General features: G+C 45.5%; 1 protein-coding gene across 1 annotated transcript in view; it reads left to right on the plus strand.

Moving 5' to 3' along the window:
• The window catches only part of tcea2 (transcription elongation factor A (SII), 2), a 31,611-nt gene that overhangs the window by 12,970 nt on the left and 4,122 nt on the right, over nucleotides 1–14,519 (plus strand). The gene's annotated exons all lie outside the window — the stretch shown is intronic.

A 14,519-nucleotide genomic window follows, 5' to 3' on the forward strand; every position in this document is an offset into this window, starting at 1 on the left:
AGAATAACATAAATAAAGCATTATTATTATTCTTTTAATGTATTAGCTGGTATAGAATATCATTATCTTATTTATTAAATCAATATTCAGAGGTTAGATCCGCCTCATCTGAGCGTCCTGTCTGGGTTAGGGTTAGTGGTAGTTCTCTTCTTATTAAGCAGAACTTTACATCTACTGACTGATAGCATCGCTGCTACCTCTGGTCAGCGGTGCATGGTCTGTTCACACCTGTAGCCACGCCCACCAGTGATGTCACGGCGTACTGAAACAACCTGGAGGACACACCTCCTCTACATCACTGCAGCAAGATGAGCTCAATAAAACCACAACTTAGGAATGATGTTAAAGTTACCACGAAGAACTTTAACTGGTTATAAAACAGTCTCAGTTTAATACTGATGACCTACGTATAGTGAACAAGACCCTCACGGGAGAACCAGAACCAGAACCAGGACCAGAATCAGAACCAGGACAAGGACTGGGGTGCTGCAGTAAAATGAGGTGTTTTCTAAAGGGACTCTGGTACCTCTTTGTCCACAGGGAGCGCCAAAATCAACACGAAATAAAAACTCCTTGTTGTTTTAGTTGCCCTTTAATGCCTCGACAGTTTATCAAAGAATTCCCTTTAAAACACGTTAATACAGACTGACATCACTGTGAAGAACAGTCAGCTGTGATGACATCACTGTGAAGAACAGTCAGCTGTGATGACATCACTGTGAAGAACAGTCAGCTGTGATGACATCACTGTGAAGAACAGTCAGCTGTGATGACATCACTGTGAAGAACAGTCAGCTGTGATGACATCACTGTGAAGAACAGTCAGCTGTGATGACATCACTGTGAAGAACAGTCAGCTATGATGACATCACTGTGAAGAACAGTCAGCTGTGTTGACATCACTGTGAAGAACAGTCAGCTGTGATGACATCACTGTGAAGAACAGTCAGATATGATGACATCACTGTGAAGAACAGTCAGCTGTGATGACATCACTGTGAAGAACAGTCAGCTGTGATGACATCACTGTGAAGAACAGTCAGCTATGATGACATCACTGTGAAGAACAGAGTCAGCTGTGATGACATCACTGTGAAGAACAGAGTCAGCTGTGATGACATCACTGTGAAGAACAGTCAGCTGTGATGACATCACTGTGAAGAACAGAGTCAGCTGTGATGACATCACTGTGAAGAACAGAGTCAGCTGTGATGACATCACTGTGAAGAACAGTCAGCTGTGATGACATCACTGTGAAGAACAGAGTCAGCTGTGATGACATCACTGTGAAGAGCAGTCAGCTGTGATGACATCACTGTGAAGAACAGTCAGCTGTGATGACATCACTGTGAAGAACAGTCAGCTATGATGACATCACTGTGAAGAACAGGGTCAGCTGTGATGACATCACTGTGAAGAACAGTCAGCTGTGATGACATCACTGTGAAGAACAGAGTCAGCTGTGATGACATCACTGTGAAGAACAGAGTCAGCTGTGATGACATCACTGTGAAGAACAGAGTCAGCTGTGATGACATCACTGTGAAGAACAGTCAGCTGTGATGACATCACTGTGAAGAACAGTCAGCTATGATGACATCACTGTGAAGAACAGAGTCAGCTGTGATGACATCACTGTGAAGAACAGAGTCAGCTGTGATGACATCACTGTGAAGAACAGAGTCAGCTGTGATGACATCACTGTGAAGAACAGAGTCAGCTGTGATGACATCACTGTGAAGAACAGTCAGCTATGATGACATCACTGTGAAGAACAGAGTCAGCTGTGATGACATCACTGTGAAGAACAGAGTCAGCTGTGATGACATCACTGTGAAGAGCAGTCAGCTGTGATGACATCACTGTGAAGAACAGAGTCAGCTGTGATGACATCACTGTGAAGAGCAGAGTCAGCTGTGATGACATCACTGTGAAGAACAGAGTCAGCTGTGATGACATCACTGTGAAGAACAGAGTCAGCTGTGATGACATCACTGTGAAGAACAGAGTCAGCTGTGATGACATCACTGTGAAGAGCAGTCAGCTGTGATGACATCACTGTGAAGAGCAGTCAGCTGTGATGACATCACTGTGAAGAACAGAGTCAGCTGTGATGATATCACTGTGAAGAGCAGTCAGCTGTGATGACATCACTGTGAAGAACAGAGTCAGCTGTGATGACATCACTGTGAAGAACAGAGTCAGCTGTGATGACATCACTGTGAAGAACAGAGTCAGCTGTGATGACATCACTGTGAAGAACAGAGTCAGCTGTGATGACATCACTGTGAAGAGCAGAGTCAGCTGTGATGACATCACTGTGAAGAACAGAGTCAGCTGTGATGACATCACTGTGAAGAACAGAGTCAGCTGTGATGACATCACTGTGAAGAGCAGAGTCAGCTGTGATGACATCACTGTGAAGAACAGAGTCAGCTGTGATGACATCACTGTGAAGAACAGTCAGCTGTGATGACATCACTGTGAAGAACAGAGTCAGCTGTGATGACATCACTGTGAAGAGCAGTCAGCTGTGATGACATCACTGTGAAGAGCAGTCAGCTGTGATGACATCACTGTGAAGAGCAGTCAGCTGTGATGACATCACTGTGAAGAACAGTCAGCTGTGATGACATCACTGTGAAGAACAGTCAGCTATGATGACATCACTGTGAAGAACAGAGTCAGCTGTGATGACATCACTGTGAAGAACAGAGTCAGCTGTGATGACATCACTGTGAAGAGCAGTCAGCTGTGATGACATCACTGTGAAGAGCAGTCAGCTGTGATGACATCACTGTGCAGAACAGTCAGCTGTGATGACATCACTGTGAAGAACAGTCAGCTGTGATGACATCACTGTGAAGAACAGAGTCAGCTGTGATGACATCACTGTGAAGAGCAGTCAGCTGTGATGACATCACTGTGAAGAACAGTCAGCTGTGATGACATCACTGTGAAGAACAGTCAGCTATGATGACATCACTGTGAAGAACAGAGTCAGCTGTGATGACATCACTGTGAAGAACAGTCAGCTGTGATGACATCACTGTGAAGAACAGAGTCAGCTGTGATGACATCACTGTGAAGAACAGTCAGCTGTGATGGCATCACTGTGAAGAACAGAGTCAGCTGTGATGACATCACTGTGAAGAACAGTCAGCTGTGATGACATCACTGTGAAGAACAGTCAGCTATGATGACATCACTGTTGAAGACAGAGTCAAGCTGTGATGACATCACTTGTGAAGAACAGTCAGCTATGATGACATCCTGTGAAGAACAGAGTCAGCTGTGATGACATCACTGTGAAGAACAGTCAGCTGTGATGACATCACTGTGAAGAACAGTCAGCTATGATGACATCACTGTGAAGAACATAGTCAGCTGTGATGACATCACTGTGAAGAACAGTCAGCTGTGATGACATCACTGTGAAGAACAGTCAGCTGTGATGACATCACTGTGAAGAGCAGTCATCTGTGATGACATCACTGTGAAGAACAGTCAAGCTGTGATGACATCACTGTGAAGAACAGTCAGGCTGTGATGACATCACTGTGAAGAACAGAGGTCAGCTGTGATGACATCACTGTGAAGAACAGTCAGCCTGTGATGACATCACTGTGAAGAACAGTCAGCTATGATGACATCACTGTGAAGAACAGAGTCAGCTGTGATGACATCACTGTGAAGAACAGAGGTCAGCTGTGATGACATCACTGAATGGAAGAGCAGTCAGCTGTGATGACATGCACTGTGAAGAACAGGTCAGGCTGTGATGACATCACTGTGAGAGCAGAGTCAGCTGTGATGACATCTACTGTGAAGACAGCAGTCAGCTGTGATGAGCATCGACTGGTGAAGAACAGAGTCAGCTGTGATGACATCACTGTGAAGGACAGAGTCAGCTGTGATGACATCACTGTGAAGAACAGAGTCAGCTGTGATGACATCACTGTGAAGAGCAGGTCAGCTTGTGATGACATCACTGTGAAGAACAGTCAGCTGTGATGACATCACTGTGAAGAACAGTCAGCTGTGATGACATCACTGTGAAGAACAGAGTCAGCTGTGATGACATCACTGTGAAGAACAGTCAGCTGTGATGACATCACTGTGAAGAACAGTCAGCTATTGATGACATCACTGTGAAGAACAGATCAGCTATGATGACATCACTGTGAAGAACAGTCAGCTGTGATGGACATCACTGTGAAGAACAGAGTCAGCTGTGATGACATCACTGTGAAGAAGCAGTCAGCTGTGATGACATCACTGTGAAAGAACAGAGTCAGCTGTGATGACCATCACTGTGAAGACCAGAGTCAGCTGTGGATGACAATCACTGTGAAGAGCAGTCAGCTGTGATGAAATCACTGTGAAGAACAGAGTCAGATGTGATGACATCACTGTGAAGAAGCAGAGTCAGCTGTGATGACCATCACTGTGAAGAACAGAGTCAGCTGTGATGACATCACTGTGAAGAACAAGTCAGCTGTGATGACATCACTGTGAAGAAGCAGTCAGCTGTGATGACATCACTGTGAAGAGCAGTCAGCTGTGATGACATCACTGTGAAGAAGCAGTCAGCTGTGATGACATCACTGTGAAGAACAGAGTCAGCTGTGATGACATCACTGTGAAGAACAGTCAGCTGTGATGACATCACTGTGAAGAACAGAGTCAGCTGTGATGACATCACTGTGAAGAACAGAGTCAGCTGTGATGACATCACTGTGAAGAACAGAGTCAGCTGTGATGACATCACTGTGAAGAACAGTCAGCTGTGATGACATCACTGTGAAGAACAGAGTCAGCTGTGATGACATCACTGTGAAGAGCAGTCAGCTGTGATGACATCACTGTGAAGAAGCAGTCAGCTGTGATGACATCACTGTGAAGAGCAGTCAGCTGTGATGACATCACTGTGAAGAACAGTCAGCTGTGATGACATCACTGTGAAGAACAGTCAGCTATTGATGACATCACTGTGAAGAACAGAGTCAGCTGTGATGACATCACTGTGAAGAACAGAGTCAGCTGTGATGACATCACTGTGAAGAAGCAGTCAGCTGTGATGACATCACTGTGAAGAGCAGAGTCAGCTGTGATGACATCACTGTGAAGAACAAGTCAGCTGTGATGACATCACTGTGAAGAACAAGTCAGCTGTGATGACATCACTGTGAAGAACAGAGTCAGCTGTGATGACATCACTGTGAAGAGCAGTCAGCTGTGATGACATCACTGTGAAGAACAGTCAGCTGTGATGACATCACTGTGAAGAACAGTCAGCTATGATGACATCACTGTGAAGAACAGAGTCAGCTGTGATGACATCACTGTGAAGAACAGTCAGCTGTGATGACATCACTGTGAAGAACCAGAGTCAGCTGTGATGACATCACTGTGAAGAACAGTCAGCTGTGATGGCATCACTGTGAAGAACAGAGTCAGCTGTGATGACATCACTGTGAAGAACAGTCAGCTTGTGATGACATCACTGTGAAGAACAGTCAGCTATGATGACATCACTGTGAAGAACAGAGTCAGCTGTGATGACATCACTGTGAAGAACAGTCAGCTGTGATGACATCACTGTGAAGAACAGAGTCAGCTGTGATGACATCACAGTGAAGAACAGAGTCAGCTGTGATGACATCACTGTGAAGAACAGTCAGCTATGATGACATCACTGTGAAGAACAGAGTCAGCTGTGATGACATCACTGTGAAGAACAGTCAGCTGTGATGACATCACTGTGAAGAACAGTCAGCTGTGATGACATCACTGTGAAGAGCAGTCAGCTGTGATGACATCACTGTGAAGAGCAGTCAGCTGTGATGACATCACTGTGAAGAGCAGTCAGCTGTGATGACATCACTGTGAAGAACAGAGTCAGCTGTGATGACATCACTGTGAAGAACAGTCAGCTGTGATGACATCACTGTGAAGAACAGTCAGCTATGATGACATCACTGTGAAGAAAAGAGTCAGCTGTGATGACATCACTGTGAAGAACAGAGTCAGCTGTGATGACATCACTGTGAAGAAGCAGTCAGCTGTGATGACATCACTGTGAAGAACAGAGTCAGCTGTGATGACATCACTGTGAAGAGCAGAGTCAGCTGTGATGACATCACTGTGAAGAGCAGTCAGCTGTGATGACATCACTGTGAAGAACAGAGTCAGCTGTGATGACATCACTGTGAAGAGCAGAGTCAGCTGTGATGACATCACTGTGAAGAACAGAGTCAGCTGTGATGACATCACTGTGAAGAAGCAGTCAGCTGTGATGACATCACTGTGAAGAACAGTCAGCTGTGATGACATCACTGTGAAGAACAGTCAGCTGTGATGACATCACTGTGAAGAACAGAGTCAGCTGTGATGACATCACTGTGAAGAACAGTCAGCTGTGATGACATCACTGTGAAGAACAGTCAGCTTATGATGACATCACTGTGAAGAACAGAGTCAGCTATGATGACATCACTGTGAAGAACAGTCAGCTGTGATGACATCACTGTGAAGAACAGAGTCAGCTGTGATGACATCACTGTGAAGAACAGTCAGCTGTGATGACATCACTGTGAAGAACAGAGTCAGCTGTGATGACATCACTGTGAAGAAGCAGAGTCAGCTGTGATGACATCACTGTGAAGAGCAGTCAGCTGTGATGACATCACTGTGAAGAACAGAGTCAGCTGTGATGACATCACTGTGAAGAGCAGAGTCAGCTGTGATGACATCACTGTGAAGAGCAGTCAGCTGTGATGACATCACTGTGAAGAACAGAGTCAGCTGTGATGACATCACTGTGAAGAGCAGAGTCAGCTGTGATGACATCACTGTGAAGAGCAGTCAGCTGTGATGACATCACTGTGAAGAACAGAGTCAGCTGTGATGACATCACTGTGAAGAGCAGAGTCAGCTGTGATGACATCACTGTGAAGAACAGAGTCAGCTGTGATGACATCACTGTGAAGAAGCAGTCAGCTGTGATGACATCACTGTGAAGAACAGTCAGCTGTGATGACATCACTGTGAAGAACAGAGTCAGCTGTGATGACATCACTGTGAAGAACAGTCAGCTGTGATGACATCACTGTGAAGAACAGTCAGCTATGATGACATCACTGTGAAGAACAGTCAGCTATGATGACATCACTGTGAAGAACAGAGTCAGCTGTGATGACATCACTGTGAAGAACAGAGTCAGCTGTGATGACATCACTGTGAAGAGCAGTCAGCTGTGATGACATCACTGTGAAGAACAGAGTCAGCTGTGATGACATCACTGTGAAGAGCAGAGTCAGCTGTGATGACATCACTGTGAAGAGCAGTCAAGCTGTGATGACATCACTGTGAAGAACAGAGTCAGCTGTGATGACATCACTGTGAAGAGCAGAGTCAGCTGTGATGACATCACTGTGAAGATCAGAGTCAGCTGTGATGACATCACTGTGAAGAACAGAGTCAGCTGTGATGACATCACTGTGAAGAGCAGTCAGCTGTGATGACATCACTGTGAAGAGCAGTCAGCTGTGATGACATCACTGTGAAGAACAGAGTCAGCTGTGATGACATCACTGTGAAGAGCAGAGTCAGCTGTGATGACATCACTGTGAAGAACAGAGTCAGCTGTGATGACATCACTGTGAAGAACAGAGTCAGCTGTGATGACATCACTGTGAAGAGCAGAGTCAGCTGTGATGACATCACTGTGAAGAACAGAGTCAGCTGTGATGACATCACTGTGAAGAAACAGTCAGCTGTGATGACATCACTGTGAAGAACAGAGTCAGCTGTGATGACATCACTGTGAAGAGCAGTTCAGCTGTGATGACATCACTGTGAAGAGGCAGTCAGCTGTGATGACATCACTGTGAAGAGCAAGTCAGCTGTGATGACATCACTGTGAAGAACAGTCAGCTGTGATGACATCACTGTGAAGAACAGTCAGCTTATGATGACATCACTGTGAAGAACAGAGTCAGCTGTGATGACATCACTGTGAAGAACAGAGTCAGCTGTGATGACATCACTGTGAAGAAGCAGTCAGCTGTGATGACATCACTGTGAAGAGCAGTCAGCTGTGATGACATCACTGTGAAGAACAGTCAGCTGTGATGACATCACTGTGAAGAACAGTCAGCTGTGATGACATCACTGTGAAGAACAGAGTCAGCTGTGATGACATCACTGTGAAGAACAGTCAGCTGTGATGACATCACTGTGAAGAACAGTCAGCTGTGATGACATCACTGTGAAGAACAGAGTCAGCTGTGATGACATCACTGTGAAGAGCAGTCAGCTGTGATGACATCACTGTGAAGAACAGTCAGCTGTGATGACATCACTGTGAAGAACAGTCAGCTATGATGACATCACTGTGAAGAACAGAGTCAGCTGTGATGACATCACTGTGAAGAACAGTCAGCTGTGATGACATCACTGTGAAGAACAGAGTCAGCTGTGATGACATCACTGTGAAGAACAGTCAGCTGTGATGGCATCACTGTGAAGAACAGAGTCAGCTGTGATGACATCACTGTGAAGAACAGTCAGCTGTGATGACATCACTGTGAAGAACAGTCAGCTATGATGACATCACTGTGAAGAACAGAGTCAGCTGTGATGACATCACTGTGAAGAACAGTCAGCTATGATGACATCACTGTGAAGAACAGAGTCAGCTGTGATGACATCACTGTGAAGAACAGTCAGCTGTGATGACATCACTGTGAAGAACAGTCAGCTATGATGACATCACTGTGAAGAACAGAGTCAGCTGTGATGACATCACTGTGAAGAACAGTCAGCTGTGATGACATCACTGTGAAGAACAGTCAGCTGTGATGACATCACTGTGAAGAGCAGTCAGCTGTGATGACATCACTGTGAAGAACAGTCAGCTGTGATGACATCACTGTGAAGAACAGTCAGCTGTGATGACATCACTGTGAAGAACAGAGTCAGCTGTGATGACATCACTGTGAAGAACAGTCAGCTGTGATGACATCACTGTGAAGAACAGTCAGCTATGATGACATCACTGTGAAGAACAGAGTCAGCTGTGATGACATCACTGTGAAGAACAGAGTCAGCTGTGATGACATCACTGTGAAGAGCAGTCAGCTGTGATGACATCACTGTGAAGAACAGAGTCAGCTGTGATGACATCACTGTGAAGAGCAGAGTCAGCTGTGATGACATCACTGTGAAGAGCAGTCAGCTGTGATGACATCACTGTGAAGAACAGAGTCAGCTGTGATGACATCACTGTGAAGAGCAGAGTCAGCTGTGATGACATCACTGTGAAGAACAGAGTCAGCTGTGATGACATCACTGTGAAGAGCAGTCAGCTGTGATGACATCACTGTGAAGAACAGTCAGCTGTGATGACATCACTGTGAAGAACAGTCAGCTGTGATGACATCACTGTGAAGAACAGAGTCAGCTGTGATGACATCACTGTGAAGAACAGTCAGCTGTGATGACATCACTGTGAAGAACAGTCAGCTATGATGACATCACTGTGAAGAACAGTCAGCTATGATGACATCACTGTGAAGAACAGAGTCAGCTGTGATGACATCACTGTGAAGAACAGAGTCAGCTGTGATGACATCACTGTGAAGAGCAGTCAGCTGTGATGACATCACTGTGAAGAACAGAGTCAGCTGTGATGACATCACTGTGAAGAGCAGAGTCAGCTGTGATGACATCACTGTGAAGAGCAGTCAGCTGTGATGACATCACTGTGAAGAACAGAGTCAGCTGTGATGACATCACTGTGAAGAGCAGAGTCAGCTGTGATGACATCACTGTGAAGAACAGAGTCAGCTGTGATGACATCACTGTGAAGAACAGAGTCAGCTGTGATGACATCACTGTGAAGAGCAGTCAGCTGTGATGACATCACTGTGAAGAGCAGTCAGCTGTGATGACATCACTGTGAAGAACAGAGTCAGCTGTGATGACATCACTGTGAAGAGCAGAGTCAGCTGTGATGACATCACTGTGAAGAACAGAGTCAGCTGTGATGACATCACTGTGAAGAACAGAGTCAGCTGTGATGACATCACTGTGAAGAACAGAGTCAGCTGTGATGACATCACTGTGAAGAACAGTCAGCTGTGTGTCTCATTTAACTGAACACAAACTCTAATAAATCCCACGTGACTTCAGTGTGAACCAGGATGGTGCACACGGTGAGAACACGTTGACTGAGGTGATGAGAAGTGGTGAGAAAGCAGAGCAGAGAAAACTCCTGTTGTGTTTGTTGTGGAAACACTGCTGAGTTCAGAGAGAGGGAGGAAGAGGAGGGAGGAAGAGGAGGGAGGAGGGAGGAAGAGGGAGGAGGTGAGAGACACCAGGTTCTGTCAGCGGTCTTCTTCCTGGATGAGAAACAGATGGTCAACAGGTCACAGACTGACCAGGTCATTCTGTGTCGAGGTGAGAAATCTGAGCTCAAAGACAACGAGCGTCATGACGTCACATTAAAGCTGCAGCAGGTAGAAACGGAGCAGCAGGTAGAAACGGAGCAGCAGGTAGAAAGAAAGAACACGCAGGTCTGAACGTGTTCATAAACAGACAACTAGAGAGGGGAATGCTGGGAAAAAAGACACCTGGATGGACAGATGAAGAGAGTGTGTGAGAGAATGGAGGTATGAGACAGTGTGTGTCTATACTGTATATATCTATATATATATATATACTGTATATATGTAGGTATCTGTGTCTGAGTCACAGGGAGAATTACTCCCAAACACAAACATATCAAGTTACAGTGAACTGTGGAAAAAGACCAGACAACCCCCCCCTCCCACACACACACGCACACGCACACGCACACGCACACGCACGCCCGCACGCGCGCGCGCACACACACACACACACACACATACACACACACACAGTGAGTGTTGGTTTCCTTTAGGAACTGAGTGTTGGGAGTATCAACACAGAGTCAACAGCTCCGTCTCTCTCTGTGTCTCACTTCATCTTCACTTTCAGTTCAAACCATCCACTCAAACTCTGAAATGTCTTGTTAACAGCTTCACCTGTGTCCGTTAAGTCAACTAAAGTCAGCGTCCTGTTGCTGGCGCTTGTGCTCGCTCTACATAGACATGAACGAGCATCGCTCAACACAGTGAGGAGACACACGTCAGCTAAAAGCACAATATCACTCTATATTTCAGCTGCTTGGCAGTAATGTTAGCTGACCAGACCAAAGTCTCTCCATGAATCAATGCTGATCCTAGTGTTGGCTTTTCCTTTGTCGACATTTTTATGTCGACAAATATTATATAAAAAATAAAAACATCCACAGAGCTTTTAGAAAGGTGCCAAATAAAAGTTTGGCTTCCTGAAAAAATTATTATGATTGTGAATGAATCATTTTAAAAATGTTGGCAGGTCCAAAATTAATGTTTTGTTTTATCTCTGTGGAAGATATCTGACGTCTGGTTCCAGCTGCTAACAAGGCTGCTAAACGAGGCTTCTGACGAGGCTGTTATCGAGGCTTCTGACAAGGCTGCTAACGAGGCTGCTAACGAGGCTTCTGACGAGGCTGTTATCGAGGCTTCTGACAAGGCTGCTAACGAGGCTGCTAACGAGGCTTCTGACAAGGCTGCTAACGAGGCTGCTAACGAGGCTTCTGACGAGGCTGGTGAGCCAACGTTCCACCAGAATATCCACGTTGGCCTCAAACATCCAGCATTGGTCTGGCTGTAAAAATAAGAGCCACTTTATAATTCTTCTTCCTCTACTCTCACGCTGAGCTGAGAAACTAGAGCTTTTATAATGACTCAAAGTAGAGACTAGAGACTAGAGACTCAGGTTTATGAGGGAACAAATTCACAAACAGAACAAATGACGCTGCGTCCCGTTGGATGTTCAAGGTTTCTGTTTATATATGTACAATTAAAATCACAGTTTTAACAAAATATCAAATAAATAACATGAACAATACTAAGATAAATGCATTGGTAGTGACCGGCCTGGTGAAGACCGGCCGGCTCATCTCTTCTTTAGAATCCGTTGTTTCTGCCTCAGCAGAAAATCGCAAACCTTTGTTTTCCTCAAACTACATTTCCCATGAAGCACTGGGTGTAAGCATCCCATCTCACATAACATCTGCTTTTTTTCTCTATATATTTTTTATTAGTTGTTTTTCATTAATATATATATTTATATTTATATTTATATTTTTTGCACCTGGGATTTCCTCCCCCCCTTCCTGAATTGACCAACCACAGTTCAGCCCTGCAGCCTCCCGCAGCCAATCAGGAGCAGGCGTCCGAGTGGACCGACAGACAGTGGTGAGGTCAAAGGTTAGAGGTCACAGAGGCAGAGGTCAGCAGCAGCAGTGCCCAGGTAGGCCCCCTGGTGTGTGTGTGTGTGTGTGTATTACTATACTTATGAGGACGACATTGACTTCACGGTTTAGAGAAGAGAACATTTGACCTTTGACCTTTGGTGACCCCTTGTTTCTACGGGACCTCGACTATCAAAGACGTTCAATTTAAAATAATATAAATGACCAACAAGCAGCCAGTTTTTACATTTGAGACGTTGTCGATCAGCTAATCAATTCATCAATACAATGAATTGACTAATTGTTTCGGCTCTACTGTGATTCAAATCTCTACATTTAAAAAAATAAAAATATTAAATTAAATTACTTAAAAAAAATTAGGCCAGTTATACCACAACCTTGGAGAAGTACTGGATAACATAAGCTAATATTTAAAGGGTGTGTCGCCCTAAATATGAATACATTGCTGTATTTTAACGGTAACTATGGCGTGCATTATTTCGTGGGATGAATTCTTACACTCTGAACCTGAGGTCACTCTGGAGGTCACATCTTGCTGAGGGTTTATAATCTGGACGGGAGGTGAAGGAAAGGTCCTCTGAAGTATAGTAACACAGATGTTCTAAATGTGTGCGTGTAACTCCAGTGTTTATTGCACCTGTCGGTGGCGTCGGTGGAGATCAGTACAGTCTCAGAGGAAGTCCTCCTATTCTTGCAAAAATAAAATCCAGTAAGTGGAGAGAGAGAGAGAGAGAGAGAGAGAGAGAGAGAGAGAAAGAGAGAGAGAGAGAGAGAGAGACAGAGAGAGAGAGAGGGAAACCAAATAAAACAAAATCAACATCATTCAAATGTTCCGTATAGTTTTCTCTTAAAAAATAGACGTCTCGTCTGTTTGTAAATCAGTAGTCAGAGTAGAAGGAAGTGGCGTCCATCCATCCATCCGTCCATCCGTCTGTTTCTCACAGGAGTGAAATGATTGATCCAGCAAACAAAAAGAGAGCGGATAAATAAAGAAAGTAAATGTGTTGTGGTTTGTAGCGGAGGATGGAGGGATGGAGGGATGGAGGATGGAGGGATGGAGGGATGGAGGGATGGAGGGATGGAGGATGGAGGGATGGAGGGATGGAGGATGGAGGGATGGAGGATGGAGGGATGGAGGGATGGAGGGATGGAGGGATGGAGGGATCACCCTGTGTTTTCCAGTTCAAAGAGAGAAAAGAAAGAAAGAGAAGGAATGTGACAGCATCCATCTTTTTCTTTTGACTTTCCGTCAGTGTCCAAGTCGAGAAGAACCGTAGGATGAAGAAGGAGGTGATGAGGTGGGCGGAGCTCAGCGACAGCCACCTCTCATTGGCTCTTAGAGGTGATTGGGCGCTCATGGCACAGGTGTGTATTCCTCCCATTGAAATGCATTCAAAGAAATATGTCAACATCCAGACGGCCTCCTTCTGGGTCCAGTGATGAGGGAGGAGGAGAGGATGTAAGGTAGGATGGACAGAAGGACAGAGGTGGAGAGGATGTAAGGTAGGATGGACAGAAGGATGGAGGAGGAGAGGATGTACGGTAGGATGAACAGAAGGATGGAGGAGGAGAGGATGTACGGTAGGATGAACAGAAGGATGGAGGAGGAGAGGATGTACGGTAGGATGAACAGAAGGATGGAGGAGGAGAGGATGTAAGGTAGGATGGACAGAAGGATGGAGGTGGAGAGGATGTACGGTAGGATGAACAGAAGGATGGAGGAGGAGAGGATGTACGGTAGGATGAACAGAAGGATGGAGGAGAGGATGTACGGTAGGATGAACAGAAGGATGGAGGAGGAGAGGATGTACGGTAGGATGGACAGAAGGACGGAGGAGGAGAGGATGTACGGTAGGATGGACAGAAGGATGGAGGAGGAGAGGATGTACGGTAGGATGGACAGAAGGATGGAGGAGGAGAGGATGTACGGTAGGATGAACAGAAGGATGGAGGAGAAGAGGATGTACGGTAGGATGAACAGAAGGATGGAGGAGGAGAGGATGTACGGTAGGATGAACAGAAGGACGGAGGAGGAGAGGATGTACGGTAGGATGAACAGAAGGATGGAGGAGGAGAGGATGTACGGTAGGATGAACAGAAGGATGGAGGAGGAGAGGATGTACGGTAGGATGAACAGAAGGACGGAGGAGGAGAGGATGTACGGTAGGAT

Source organism: Sebastes umbrosus, chromosome 6 (assembly GCF_015220745.1).
Source record: "Sebastes umbrosus isolate fSebUmb1 chromosome 6, fSebUmb1.pri, whole genome shotgun sequence".
Classification (NCBI taxonomy): Eukaryota; Metazoa; Chordata; class Actinopteri; order Perciformes; family Sebastidae; genus Sebastes; species Sebastes umbrosus.